Below are 14,148 nucleotides of genomic sequence, written 5' to 3' on the forward strand. Positions count from 1 at the left end.
CATAAACAGTATCTCACAACACTCCTGTCCTCAGGCAGTATCTCACAGCGCTCCTGTCTTGACAGTATCTCACAGCGCTCCTGTCCATATAGACAGTATCTCACAGCGCTCCTGTCCTCATAGACAGTATCTCACAGCGCTCCTGTCCTCATAGACAGTATCTCACAGCACTCCTGTCCTCCTCATAGACAGTTTCTCACAGCACTCCTCTCCTTATAGACAGTATCTCACAGCACTCCTGTCCTCATCGACAGTATCTCACAGCGCTCCTGTACTCATAGACAGTATCCCACAGCGCTCTTGTCCTCCTCAGAGGCAATATCTCACAGCACTCCTGTCCTCTTCATAGACAATATCTCACAGCACTCCTGTCCCAATAGACAGTATCTCACCGCGCTCCTGTCCTCATAGACAGTATCTCACAGCGCTCCTGTCCTCATAGACATTATTTCAAGGCGCTCCTGTCCTCATAGACTGTATCTCACAGCGCCCTGTCCTCATAGACAATATCTCACAGCGCTCCTGTCCTCATAGACAGTATCTCGCAGCACTCCTGTACTCCTCATAGACAGAATCTCACAGTGCTCCTGTCCTCCTCATAGACAGTATCTCACAGCACTCCTGTCCTCATAGACAGTATCTCACAGCGCTCCTGTCCTCCTCATACACAGGATCTCACAGCGCTCCTGTCCTCATAGACAGTATCTCACAGCAGTCCTGTCCTCCTCATAAAAAGTATCTCACAGCACTCCTGTCCTCATAGACAGTATCTCACAGCGCTCCTGTCCTCCTCATAGACAGTATCTCACAGCGCTCCTGTCCTCATCATAGACGGTATCTCACAGCACTCCTGTCCTCCTCATAGACAGTATCTCACAGCACTCCTCTCCTCATAGACTGTATCTCACAGCACTCCTGTCCTCATAGACAGTATCTCACAGCGCTCCTCTCCTCCTCATACACAGTATCTCACAGCACTCCTGTCCTCCTCGTAGACAGTATCTCACAGCGCTCCTGTCCTCATACACAGTATCTCACAGCACTCTTGTCCTCATAGACAGTATCTCAGAGCGCTCCTGTCCTCATAGACAGTATGTCACAGCGCTCCTGTCCTTCTCATAAACAGTATCTCGCAGCACTCCTGTCCTCAGGCAGATCTCACAGCGCTCCTGTCCTCCTCATAGACAGTATCTCACAGCACTCCTGTCCTCAGAGACAGTATCTCACAGCGCTCCTGTACTCCTCATAGACAGTATCTCACAGCGCTCATGTCCTCCTCATAGACCGTATCTCACATAGCTCCTGTCTTCATAGACATGATCTCAAAGCACTCCTGTCCTCCTCATAGACAGTATCTCACAGCACTCCTGTCCTCCTCATAGACAGTATCTCACAGCACTCCTGTCCTCATAGAGAGTATCTCACAGCGCTCCTGTCCTAGAAGACAGTATCTCACAGCACTCCTGTCCTCCTAGTAGACAGTATCTCACAGCACTCCTGTCCTCATAGACAATATCTCACAGCATTCCTGTCCTCCTAGTAGACAGTATCTCACAACACTCCTGTCCTAGTAGACAGTATCTCACAGCGCTCCTGTCTTTATAGACAGTATCTGACAGCGCTGCTGTACTCCTCATAGACAGTATCTCACAGCTCTCCTGTCCTCCTCATAGATAGTATCTCACAGCGCTCCTGTCCTCATAGACAGTACCTCACAGCACTCTTGTCCTCCCCATAGACAGTATCTCACAGCGCTCCTGTCCTCATAGACAGTATCTCACAGCACTCTTGTCCTCCTCATAGACAGTATCTCACAGCGCTCCTGTCCTCATAGACAGTATCTCACAGCACTCCTGTCCTCATACACAGTATCTCACAACACTCCTGTCTTCATAGACAGTATCTCACAGCGCTCCTGTCCTCATAGACAGTATCTCACACCACTCCTGTCCTCATAGACAGTATCTCACAGCGCTCCTGTCCTCATAGACAGTATCTCACAGCGCTCCTGTCCTCATAGACAGTATCTCACAGCACTCCTGTCTTCCTCATAGACAGTATCTCACAGCGCTCCTGTCCTCATAGACAGTATATCAAAGCACTCCTGTCCTCATAGACAGTATCTCACAGCACTCCTGTCCTCCTCATAGACAGTATCTCACGGCGCTCCTGTCCTCATAAACAGTATCTAACAGCACTCCTGTCCTCATAGACAGTATCTCACAGCGCTCCTGTCCTCATAGACAGTATCTCACAGCGCTCCTGTCCTCCTCATAGACAGTATCTCACAGCACTCCTGTCCTCATAGACAGTTTCTCACAGCACTCCTGTCCTCATAGACAGTATCTCACAGCACTCCTGTCCTCATAGACAGTATCTCACAGCGCTTTTGTCCTCCTCTAGGACAGTATCTCACAGCACTCCTGTCCTGACAGTATCTCACAGCACTGCTGTCCTCATAGACAGTATCTCACAGCACTCCTGTCCTCAGACATTATCTCACAGCGCTCCTGTCCTCCTACTAGACAGTATCTTTTTTTTTTTTTTTTGGTTCTTTTTTTCGGAGCTGGGGACGGAACCCAGGGCCTTGCGCTTCCTAGGTAAGCGCTCTACCACTGAGCTAAATCCCCAGCCCCTACTAGACAGTATCTTAGCACTCTGTCCCCCTTGTATCTCACAGCTCCCCATCCTCCAGCTCCTCTATGTTTTTTTTTTTTTGATTTGGGATTGCTTTTACTTTTATTTTTTTCTTCCATCTTTATTAAATTGAGTATTTCTTATTTACATTTCAAATGTTATTCCCTTTCCCGGTTTCCAGGCCAACATTCCCCTAACCTCTCTGCCCCCCTTCTAGATGTGTGTTCCCTTCCTCATCCTCCCCCCATTACCGACCTAAAAATATGGAAGCTTCATGAATTTGCATGCCATCCTTATGCAGGGGCCATGCTGATCTCTATCATTCCAATTTTAGTGTGTGTGCTGCCGAAGCAAGCCCTCCTATGATCTTTCTGCACCCTTTTCCACTATTTTTCCTGAGCCTTTCCTGTGAGCTTGCTTTGTAAATGGAGCCCCTTCCCAGTTAAAATTTCGCAGAGCCATTTCTGATACCAAGCAAATGCTACCGTGCATATCGTGCCTGCGGGCACTGCCCAAGGAGTGAGAGGGTGAGAGGTGATGGGTTCCTTCCTCTCCCATCTACCATTTCGGCCAGTAAACACTTGCAGGTACTGGGAAGATGACTCAGTGGGAAAAGTGTGCAAACATGAGGACCGAAGATCAGAGTCCCAGTATTTTTAAAAAGGCCTTACTGGGGAGCCGAGACAGGCTTCCTGAGCTGCCAGCCACGCTAGCTACTTGGGGAGCTGTAGATAATGTGTCAGAAAAGGTAATGTTTATCTTGGCACATGAAAGCAATCTTAGACTTACTGAGCTACAGGAAACACAAATGTAAAAGTAGGTTTATGGGGGTTGGGGATTTAGCTCAGCGGTAGAGCACTTGCCTAGCATTTCTTCACTAGCTCTACATAGGCTTCCCTAAAAGATCTTAATAGCCTCATAGCCAGCCCCCAGCCACCTCTCCTGTTTGTTTTCTGCTGTCTTTCCGGCCACGGTGCACATATCCGGCTGCTGTGTTTGAGTCTTAGGGTTTCCTGGTGTCTTCCAGTGGCTTGGGGCATTAGTCTTGCTTGTTCTGTTAAGCTTCTCACTGGGCCTTTCTTCTGCCTTCATTTATGCATTCATAGCTTTTACTGGGATGCCTTCAAGGATCAGATCTGAGGTGGAGGGAGAAGAAAAGAATTTTAAAAATGAGTGTATGAACTCTTCTGCCTGGTGAGTTTTCTGTCCCCACGTTATCCCTGGGCTCCAGCTTTATGCACTTGAATTTTCTCATGTGTGTTTCTAGTGTGGTTTGTTGTTTCCTTTTTTTGGGGGGGTATCTTACCATGCAACCCAGGCTGGTTTCAAACTCAGTCATTGTACCAGTCTCCTGAGTTCTGGTACAGCAGGCTTCTGTCACCATACCCAGCACTCCAACATGTGGTCTGCCTCGAGGATTTCAGCTTGTCCGCGAGTGCTTGACTAGCATGTTTTCCAGCCTCTGTTCCCTGCTTCCATACAGCACACCTGTGTTCCCTCTTCTCCGTTACATCCCATCCAGATCTGCACACCCTCCAGTGGGTAAAACAGACTTCCTCCATCACTTAAAATCCTGCACCAGTATTTATGCTAAATCTAGACTGAGCGCCATGAAGGCCAAGTGTGGTTTTGCTGATGCCTCCAAGCCCTAAGCTCATTTATCACTGGTGCAGTCTGTTCTAGAACCAGGAGACTCAGGCCCATACCTGTCTGTCCTTCGCTTGGCCTTCAGTGTCGTCTCTTCGTCTCGTCTAGAGGCTTCCACACTGACCCGAGGCACCTTTAGTGTGCTCAAGCCCTGGTGCTTCATCCCAAGCAGCAGATCTTGGAGCTGATTGTCATCAGGGCCCTGAGCCCTTGAAGATCTGCCTCGCTGCTGCACTGCAGGGCCCCCTGTCCCTCCCCGTATGTCACACTTGGAGCTGGGAAACAGATGAAGTGTCTGTCTGTGTACTGAACCGCTTCAAGTTCCTCTGCTTACCCTGAGAATTTACAACATCTTAATTCTTAACACTCCTACTCAGATTAATACCAAGTTGATTTCAGTAGCTAGTGAAAGCAAGCTGGTGTATGTATAACTCCATTCACTTGTTTCTGCCATGAAATGACACTTGCATATGCTGAATGCCTTTACCAGATTCGTAACTGCTTATTAAAAATCGAGAGATGAAAGGGATGTGTCCTCATACACTTTTAGTCCCAGCACTGCACTCAAGAAGCAGAGATAGGCAGATCCCTGAGTTCAAGGCCAGCCTAGTCTATCTATAGAGTGGGTTCCAAGACAGCCAGGGTTAAACAGAGAAACCCTGTCTCAGGTCAAAGCAAAACAAAACTGTGGCATGGTACAGAGCTCCCTGTGCAGGAAGCCTAGGTTCAGGCCCAGCCCTGAAACGGAAGGGGAAGAGACCCAGTGGTCATATTTCATGTTTTTTTAGTTTAATTTTAATTATGTATCTAGGTATGTGCACGTGTGTGGTAGCCATAGAGGCCAGAAGCATTGGAGATACAGTTACAGGAGGTCGTGAGCTGCCGAGTCTGAGTGCTAGGAATCTCACTTGTTCCTTCACAAAAGCAATATATGCTCTTAACTTCTGAGCCATCTCTCCAGCCCCCTCCCCTCTGTCTCACACCTTTACAGAAGCCCTTTGGCTCTTTGTGTCAGAGTTGTAGGAAGCTTACCTTCTTGCCAGCTGTCCCCTTGGGTACTGTGGCCAGTCCTGATCAATGGCCACCCACCTGTGGGATGTGTACACACGTCTCTGAGGCCTGCCTCCTCCATGCTGTGGGAGCTCCACCCACTGCGGCAGTCGGATGCCCCGCTGTCTGTCCACAGCATGGCAATGCCAGGCCTTGAGTTGTCAGTCCCTCTCCTATCGCAGGTGGGAAGGTTTCCTCACTCTTGGTGCCCACTGCCATGGGCAATGCAGACTCAAAATGCAACACTGATGATCTAGAATTATGTAGGGAGCCCAGCGTATGCTGCTTCTAATTGAAGAGGGGTACTCCTCCCCCCGAAAAAAAAATCTCCATCTGTAGTGCCTGTGAGCCTGAGAAATAAAGTGCCTCAACCCAAACTCTTTCCAGAGGCTCAGGCTGCTGTGGACCTTTGAGACCGAATGCTTTCCAATGCATTGCTCAGAAAGTTCCTCAGAGAGCTAGCTCCCTTCCATCCCCAAGGGGAAAGTTTAGAATGAAGTAAAATGGCGTTCTTGGGGCTGGGGATTTAGCTCAGTGGTAGAGCGCTTACCTAGGAAGCGCAAGGCCCTGGGTTCGGTCCCCAGCTCCGAAAAAAAGAACCAAAAAAAAAAAAAAAAGAAAAGAAAAGAAAATGGCGTTCTTGCACTCCTCCCAGCCGCCTCCCACTTTTGACAACCGAAAGGCTAGCAGCATAGCTGAGTTAGCTCTTGTGTGAACCAGGCTGAAAGAAGCCCAGGGCTCCTTACTGACAGGTCAGTGGGCAGCTGGCAGGAAACTCACTTAGCCCATAGTTGTAACTGGATCATGTTTAAACAGCTGAGCCCGACATCCTCAGTTTAGAGTCAGGACTAACTGAGTACCTCAATTCTGCACCTAGGCAACAACTTTGGGCTCTGCTTTCTCCATAAAACTTTGCTGGGGATTGTATTAAGGCTGCAAGTGGGACTGGAGAGATGGCTCAGAGGTTAAGAGCACTGCCTACTCTTCCGAAGGACCTGGGTTCAATACCTAGCACCCTCACGGTTGCTTATAATTGTAACTCCAGTTCCAATCCCCCCAGATCAAAGGGACTGACACTTCACACCACTGCACATAAAATTAAATAACTTTTAAAAGCCTGCAAGCTTGGATGTTTGCAGAGACTTTGACAAACACATTCATAGTTTGTAAGTGACTGTTGATGGCTACCCGAGGGCTCGTCAGAACTCAGTCTCACACTTTACAAAGCTTTCTGCTTTCCTAGTGGCCACTAGCGTGGTGGGTGGCCTCAGACTTTGTCACAAGCAGCCTCTCCACACAAGCTTACAAAGGCTGGGTTTGACCTGTGGCATGGGGAACACCGGACCCTGCTGCCATGGTATAGGAAATGCAAGTCCCCCATGATTCATTCGTCAAGAGACCTGCTGCTCAATGTCCTGTGTCACCAGCTGGGCCTTCAGAGCTTGGTCCCCAACTGCTATTACCGTGCAGTAGGATGTGTCCCAGTCAATGGTCAGGGAAGCTGTCATCGTCAGGAGATGAGGCTGAAAGCCCCATGTGAGCTCCCACAGGTTTGATTGGTTTATCAAAAGGCTGGCCTGGAGCTAAGCTCTGATTCAGCCTCCTAACTAGCTAGGAGGACATCAGCACATACCACTGATCCTACTGTATGTATTTAGTGTAATTAAAAAAATTATTAATTTTTACTTATATAAGTACACTGTAGCTGTCTTCAGACACACCAGAAGAGGGCACCGGATCTCATTAATGATGGTTGTGAGCCACCATGTGGGTGCTGGGAATTGAACACAGGTCCTCTGGAAGAGCAGCCAGTGCTCTTAACCACTGAGTCTTCTCTCCAGCCCTACTGTAATTTTTTATTACATTTTATTTACTTTATGAATGGGAGGTTGGAGGACAACTTTCCAGAGTCAGATATACTCTCCACTGTGAGGCTTCTGGGATCAGGCTTGGTGGTAAGCACTTTTAGACCCACTGAGCCATCTCATTGGCTCCAGGGACCTCTGATTTTTATGGTATGTACTCTCACAACAGACCATATAGATTCCAAATAGTGTGATCTCAGTAACTGGAGGCTTTCACACAGCTCTTCCTGCTGCCCCAAAGCCTGGGCAAGGCCAACCTATTCTCAGCAGGAAGCGGTTCTGCACCAAGGTGCCAGGCTACATGGGATCTGTCTTTTCATCCCTACTGCCTATGGACTGGTAGCCAGGTAAGTCAGCAGCCTTCTCATGGTGGCAAAGCAAGCATCCAGAACTCCATCCTAAAATAAGCAGCAGCCTGGGCAGAGGCCAGAACAGCTGAAAGCCTGCCTTTCCATGCTGATGTCCCCATCGCTTAGACTGAAGGAGCCCACCTGTCACAACCTTCTCTTTCTCCATAACTGTGGTGCAAAGAGTGCACAAGTGGTGCTCAGAGCTGTCCTGGCCTCTCTGGAGCACCTGGTGTGAAGCCAGGAAGGCAGGAGCAGCCTGGGCCAGCTGCGACCAGCTGTGACCAGCTGCGACCAGCTGTGACCAGCTGCGACCAGCTGCGGCCAGCTGTGGTGAGTCATGCAATCTGCCCCCTTTTGCTTCCCCATCTGTGAAATGTGGCCTCATCTGAGCCCAGGTGGTCTCAGCTGTCTCTTGAGCTGGATTAAAATATCCCCCCTGCAGAAGCTAAAAGGAAGTCCTCAATTTTTCCTTTTTTTCTTTCTTTCTTTCTTTTTTTTTTTTTTTTTTTTTTGAGCTGGGGACCGAACCCAGGGCCTTGTGCTTGCTAGGCAAGCGCTCTACCGCTGAGCTAAATCCCCAACCCAAGTCCTCAATTTTTATGAGAACATTTTGTTCTCCTTAAATTTCAAAAGGGTTTCCTTTGTTTATTCCTGACATGTGGCATCTATAGACTCCTGTCCATCTGCTGCTTCCAGGCAGGCAAGGTGGTGTGCACTCTGCCACTTCTACGGTTGGAGAAAGGCACAGTACCCCAACTTCTCTCTCCACCTCAATGAACTCCTGCACATGTGTCATCTGTAAACACCACAGAAAGTGTTGGAGCACCTCCCTGGAAAGAGAGTAGATAAACACATTTTGTGCCCTTTCCTTCAGCTTCCAAACTTGGAACAATGAACCTCAAAAAATTAAAGTTTTTAGCTAGCGGAGGCACACGCCTTTCCATGCCAGCACTTGGGAAGCAGAGGCAAAGCAGATCGGTGAGTTCAAGACTAGCCTGGTCTATGATTTCACGTTCCAGGCTAGTCAATGATGTCCTGTCTCAAAAGGCAAGCTAACAAAAAAAAAAAAAAAAAAAAAAAATTAGTCTCCAGAAATCCATCCAGGGGAAAGGGAGAGGCTAAGACCTGAGTGCAGCCAGAAAAGGAACTTGCTTCCCAATGAGAGATACAACACAGTTCCAACAACCTTTGGGGCCACCTTGCATGAGAGACGGGGGAAGACAATGGTGGGCCAGTGATTGGCAGACCACACCTAAATCAGGACTTCTTAGTTACACATACCATGTAACCCTCCATTTCTGCCTGTTAAACCTCACATCTGTACCCAAAGATGGACTTGGGGAGTCAGTAGGTCCTTGTCTCCTTAGGAGGCGTCAAATATGTCTGCTTCTCCGGCTTTACTATGACTTGGTTCTTTTACTGGCATGCTAAAGATGAGATGGCCCAGCCAGAGGTTCAGTTTCTACCCTGAATGCTGCAGTGGCCGATAGTTTTACATTAAAGAACAAGGTTACATAGCAGCACTTGGTGTTTGCAAGGATTTCCTCATCCCTGAGGGCAACCAGACCCGGAGGTCAGTACTTAGCATTAGAATGCATGGCAACTGACAAAACCTCAACAATTCCCATTTTCTATCTAAATAAAAAGGCTCTTTCTCTTATAATAATAAACAACATTCAGTAAAACAATTATGAAACAAATACAAAAATGATTAGATAAGAGTTACATTTAAAAGTCTAGTTTGTATCCCACAACTCAGGAGAAAGTATTTCATTATCCTATCTTGGTGAGTTCAGAGTTCTGCATTAAAATCAATTTCTATTCTAATTTGCGTTATTAACTTGAAAATATTTTTCTTAGACCTAAAACATTTACCTAAATGCTAAACAACTTAAGTTTAATTGCAAGAATATAACTATCTAGTCTTCAACCCCATCAGAGACTGGAGAAGGAATAAATACTACCTTAGTATGTAGGAAGCACAGAAACACAGTTTCCAAAAATTATTGAAATGACAGACAGCTGACTGCCTGGACAGTCCTCAGTATTCTCTACAATGTTGGAGCATCCGTCTTCAGCCTTCTGGACATCTGACAGACCTTATGTGAAGCAGGAATTATGAATGACTTGTGTGCCCTGTCTTGGCAGTCTACTTCCCTGTGTCTGTTCTTTCTGGGCAGCATTTAGTCCTCATATAAAGTTGGGGCGTTTTCTTTGCCAGGTGGTTAGCACGCCACAATTGAGGCAACTCCACATGGAGGTCTCTGAAGCTCATCTTCCTTTCCCGAGGTGAATGGAGTAGTGCCAGGAGTTGACATGTCAAAAAAGATCTTAAATTAATAAAATTACATTTAAATGCCATATTCTGTGAGGGAGGTTTTTAAAGATCATCTATTTATAGGGTATTTGAACAAATATTGCCTGTCTCCAGCTACCTATTATTTATTTAACCCAGGATGTATCCATCCTCGTGTGTAACATGGCCAATGAGTTTGATTAACTTGTATTACTTAATTATTTTAAACAACTTGCAATAGCAGCTATTAAAAGGACTGGGACCAGACCTTTCTATTATTAAATGAATTGCAGAGGCATAACACCTATACAAGAGTTGAAACATACATATATTATGTTGTAACAAAATTAATCTTAAATTTTGTATCAACACACAAAGATTTATACCAATGGAAAAAAAAACCTTAAACCCGTAACAATATACAAAATTCTGTATCAATGTAATAAAATATAACCTCAATTCTGTGTCAAAGTCTAAAGCTCTCTACCAATTTAAGATTCCAACTATAAAATGTTTTTTGGGGTTTTTTTGTTGTTGTTGTTGTTGTTGTTTTGGTTTTTTTTTCTTTTCTTTTCTTTTCTTTTTTTCGGAGCTGGGGACTGAACCCAGGGCCTTGTGCTTGCTAGGCAAGTGCTCTACCACTGAGCTAAATCCCCAGCCCCTGTTGTTTTGGTTTAAGAGTAGGTTAAGTAACCTACCAGAACAAACCTTAACAGCTCTCTCTCTGTTCTTGCTTCTTCCTATGAGCTCACATCACCCTGGCAGAAGGGTTCAGAGCAGTATCCCTTTCACCTCCCACCAGCCTACTTAGCATATGTCCTCCACTTGTCACAGCCTAGCATGGCCTTTCCCAAATGCCAAGACCACAGACGTATGCTGTCAGGCACAGCTGCGCATAACTAATCTCCTTCCCTTCTCCTGCCCAGTGTCAGCATGCCCCAAGGACACCTCTGCAAGCCCCATACTACCTGCCAGAGCCCCACAGCCCTGGTTTGCCCTGGGACCTGGCTATGCTGAACTTGGACTCCAGAGTCAGTTCAGCCTAGGTCCAGGTACAATGCCTGTGCCTCACAAAGCAGGATCCCACCTCCACACACTGCCAAATTTCCCCTTACACTGAGCAACTTCCAAGCTCCTCACTCCCCATTTGCTGAACTGGGTCCCACTGGGTGGGGTGCCCTGAGCTGAACTTGGGTGTCTTTGTAAAGGTTTTACTGCTGTGAAGAGACACTGTGACCAAGGACATTTAATTGAGGCTGGCTTACAGAGGTTCAGCTCATCATCCTCATCATGGTGGGAAGCATGGCAGCATCCAGACAGACATGGTGCTGGAAGAGCCAAGTTCTACCTCTTGATCCACAGGCAGCAGTAGGAGACTGATTTCCACAGCAGCCAGGAGGAGGGTCTCTTCTGCACTGGAAGAGCTTAAGCATAGATCTCGAAGCCCACCCCCACAATGACGCACTTTCTCTAACATGGCCACACCTTCTAATAGTGCCACTTCCCATGGGCCAAGCATATTCAAACCACCACACAGGGTCTCATGGGCATTCTCTGGTCCTCACCCACACAAAGCCCAGTTGGTGAGCATTGACTAGAGGCCCCAGGGAACATGGCTACTTTACCTCCTACAGGTCCTGTGACTCGTTCAAGAAGGATGCCAGGGCCGGAGAGATGGCTCAGTGGTTAAGAACACTGACTACTCTTCCAGAGTTCCTAAGTTCAATTCCTAGAAACCACATGGTGGCTCACAACCATCTGTAATGGGATCTGATGCCCTCCTCTAGTGTGTCTGAAGACAGTCACAGTGTACTCGTATACATGAAATAAATAAATAAAATTTTTGAAAAAATAAAAGGGATGCCCTAGCCAGCCAGCCCATCCATTGACCAGAAGGTAGGTCATCCAACATTGGGCCACCAAGGTGATACTGTCATGCTGACTATACTTGCCCTAGGGATGACCCTGCATGGAATCCTTGACATCCCAGTAACTCACTTGTGGGCCTAAAGCATCTTTGTGATAAATTCATGGGGTGCTCTAAGAGGCTTCAGCTTCCACATACAAACACCAAAGAGATTGCTGCTGCCTTGCTAAGTGGAAACCCTCTTGCATTCGATGCTTCCAAGTCTCCTCTGCCTGAGGAACTGTGGGGAAACGTGAACAAGCCAGCATCTCCTTTTCAGTTGGGTTTGAACTTCACCCTTTGAAGGTCACACAGGGGAGAATAAATGTTAGTCTCCCACTTAGCCTGTATGTGTACAGCTTGATGACAACAGACACCTATGTTACTTTTCAGGAATCTGCAGACAGCTTTTATTAGAATTATTAGTTCTTTTATTTGGGCCTCTATGACTTTGTAACAGTAGGGGCCAAAACTTCACCCTCAGAGCAGGGACCATCATGATTTTCTGGGCCTGCTCCCCATGGTGAGCTAGGCAGATGATGCAGGCCTGTATCACTCACACTGGTTCCCCTCCCTGTCTTGGCAACTTCCCCAGGTCTGACAGTTTGCTACTTCTCCATCCTGGCACCGCAGCTAAGTGCTGAGCATGGGCGGGTGGAACTGAGGCTTGCCTTCCTGGATAACACTGTGGAAATCCGCTGCTTCTAGGATCGGGCAGATTGAATGGCACCTGCACCTGTGGTGCCCCAGCCCTGCACACACACACTGAGCGCACATAATCACTGCTGGGGCTTCCTCCTTCTGCCTTCTATGTAACCTCGGTACAGACCCAGGGATGAGAGAGTTCTTATGCCCTTCCCAGGCAGCTGAGGCTCAGGGGCTGAGGCAAGGCGCTTACTTGATGCTCACAGTAGGACAGGGGTTATGACATGTCAGGATGGCCCCAGATCCCTTTCCAGGCGTCAGTGGCATTGGAGACCCTGCAAGGACAAAAACGGTGTGGCACAGAGGTGTCCAACACCAACCCTGCCCCTGAGTGACCAGGGGAATTTCTTGGTGACATAAATCTGTCAGCTAGCAAGAGGAAGGTCAAAGCCTCCCCTTTTGGGAAGGAAGGCATGGAGGAGGCAAACAATGAATTCTCACCATGCCGCAGCCTCCCTGTCTGGTGCTGAGGCAGGTAGAGTGGGAGAAGGAAGAGAGGAGGGAGGGGACAGGGCAGAAGAGGAGAGAGAAAGAAGGCAGATGTGGGAGCTGTCCTGGGATCCTTAGAGTCCAAGACACAGTTTGCAGACTCCAGTCTCTGGCTGTGCAACCCCACTGCACCCCCCATCCCTGTCCAGTAGCCAAAAGCCTTTCAAAATTTGTCAACTTTTTCTGTCAGCCATAATGATGCATTCCTTTAATCTCCACACCTGGAAGGCAGAGGCAGATCACATCATCTCTATGAGTCTGAGGCCAACCTGGTCTACACAGTGACTTTTATTACATCTTCACTTTTGTATTTTCATGGGTTATGCATGTGCTCCTGTGGAAGTCAGGAGACAAGGAGTCAGTTCTCTCCTTCCACCATTTAGGTCCCAGAGATTGAAGTGCTTGCTGCCTTAGTTACCTTTGCTATGGCTGTGATAAGACACCATGACCAAGGAAACTTAGAAAAGTAAGTGTTTGTTTGGGGATCAGAGTATCAGGACGTTAGCTAGGGTCCGTGACCATCATGGCACGGAACGTGGCGGCAGACAGGCAGGCAAGCAAGCACTGGAGCAGTAACTAAGAACTTACATATTGTTCCACAACCATGAGGTAGAGAGAGTTAAGTGGGAATGGTATTGGCTTTTGAAACCTCAAAGCATACCCCTTGTGGCGTACATCCTCCACCAAGAACACGCCTCCTAATCCTTCCCAAGCAGTTCTAACACCTAGGAACCAAGTGTTCAGCAAATGAGCCTGTGGGGCTGGGCTCATTTGATCTACCACAGGTGGCCAGGCTTGGGGGCTGATTCCTCTCCTGTGGCACCATTCACTGGCCCTAGGGTCTGTTGCTGTTTGCTTGCTTGCTTTTACTGTTTCCTCTTTCTAGCATTTTATTTGGCTGACGAAGGCATCTATAAAGTCTCCCTTCCCTCTCTGAACATTTGGAATCCAGTCCATGCTGTGGTAACCCTCAAATTTCTATCGTTCATGGTTAACTACACATTTAAAAATACAGTTATTGAGAGGCTGGGGCATGTCGCTCAGAGGGGAGCATTGCCTAGCGCACACGAAACCCTGAGTTTCACACTCCCAAGCACCAGACACTAAAAAAAGAGCTCCCCCCACTATTTATTAAGCTCCATAGTTTTAATTTTCCCTTTTATAAGAGCACACTATTCTTTTTTTAGAGTGACTGCCACCAGC

At 47.5% G+C, this 14,148-nt stretch overlaps 1 pseudogene; it reads right to left on the minus strand.

Moving 5' to 3' along the window:
• Nucleotides 1–2,894: 2,894 nt before the first annotated feature.
• Nucleotides 2,895–2,995, minus strand: LOC120102594 (U6 spliceosomal RNA; annotated as a pseudogene).
• Nucleotides 2,996–14,148: the final 11,153 nt, after the last annotated feature.

Source organism: Rattus norvegicus, chromosome 4 (genome assembly GCF_021556685.1).
Source record: "Rattus norvegicus strain SHRSP/BbbUtx chromosome 4, alternate assembly SHRSP_T2T, whole genome shotgun sequence".
NCBI lineage: Eukaryota > Metazoa > Chordata > Mammalia > Rodentia > Muridae > Rattus > Rattus norvegicus.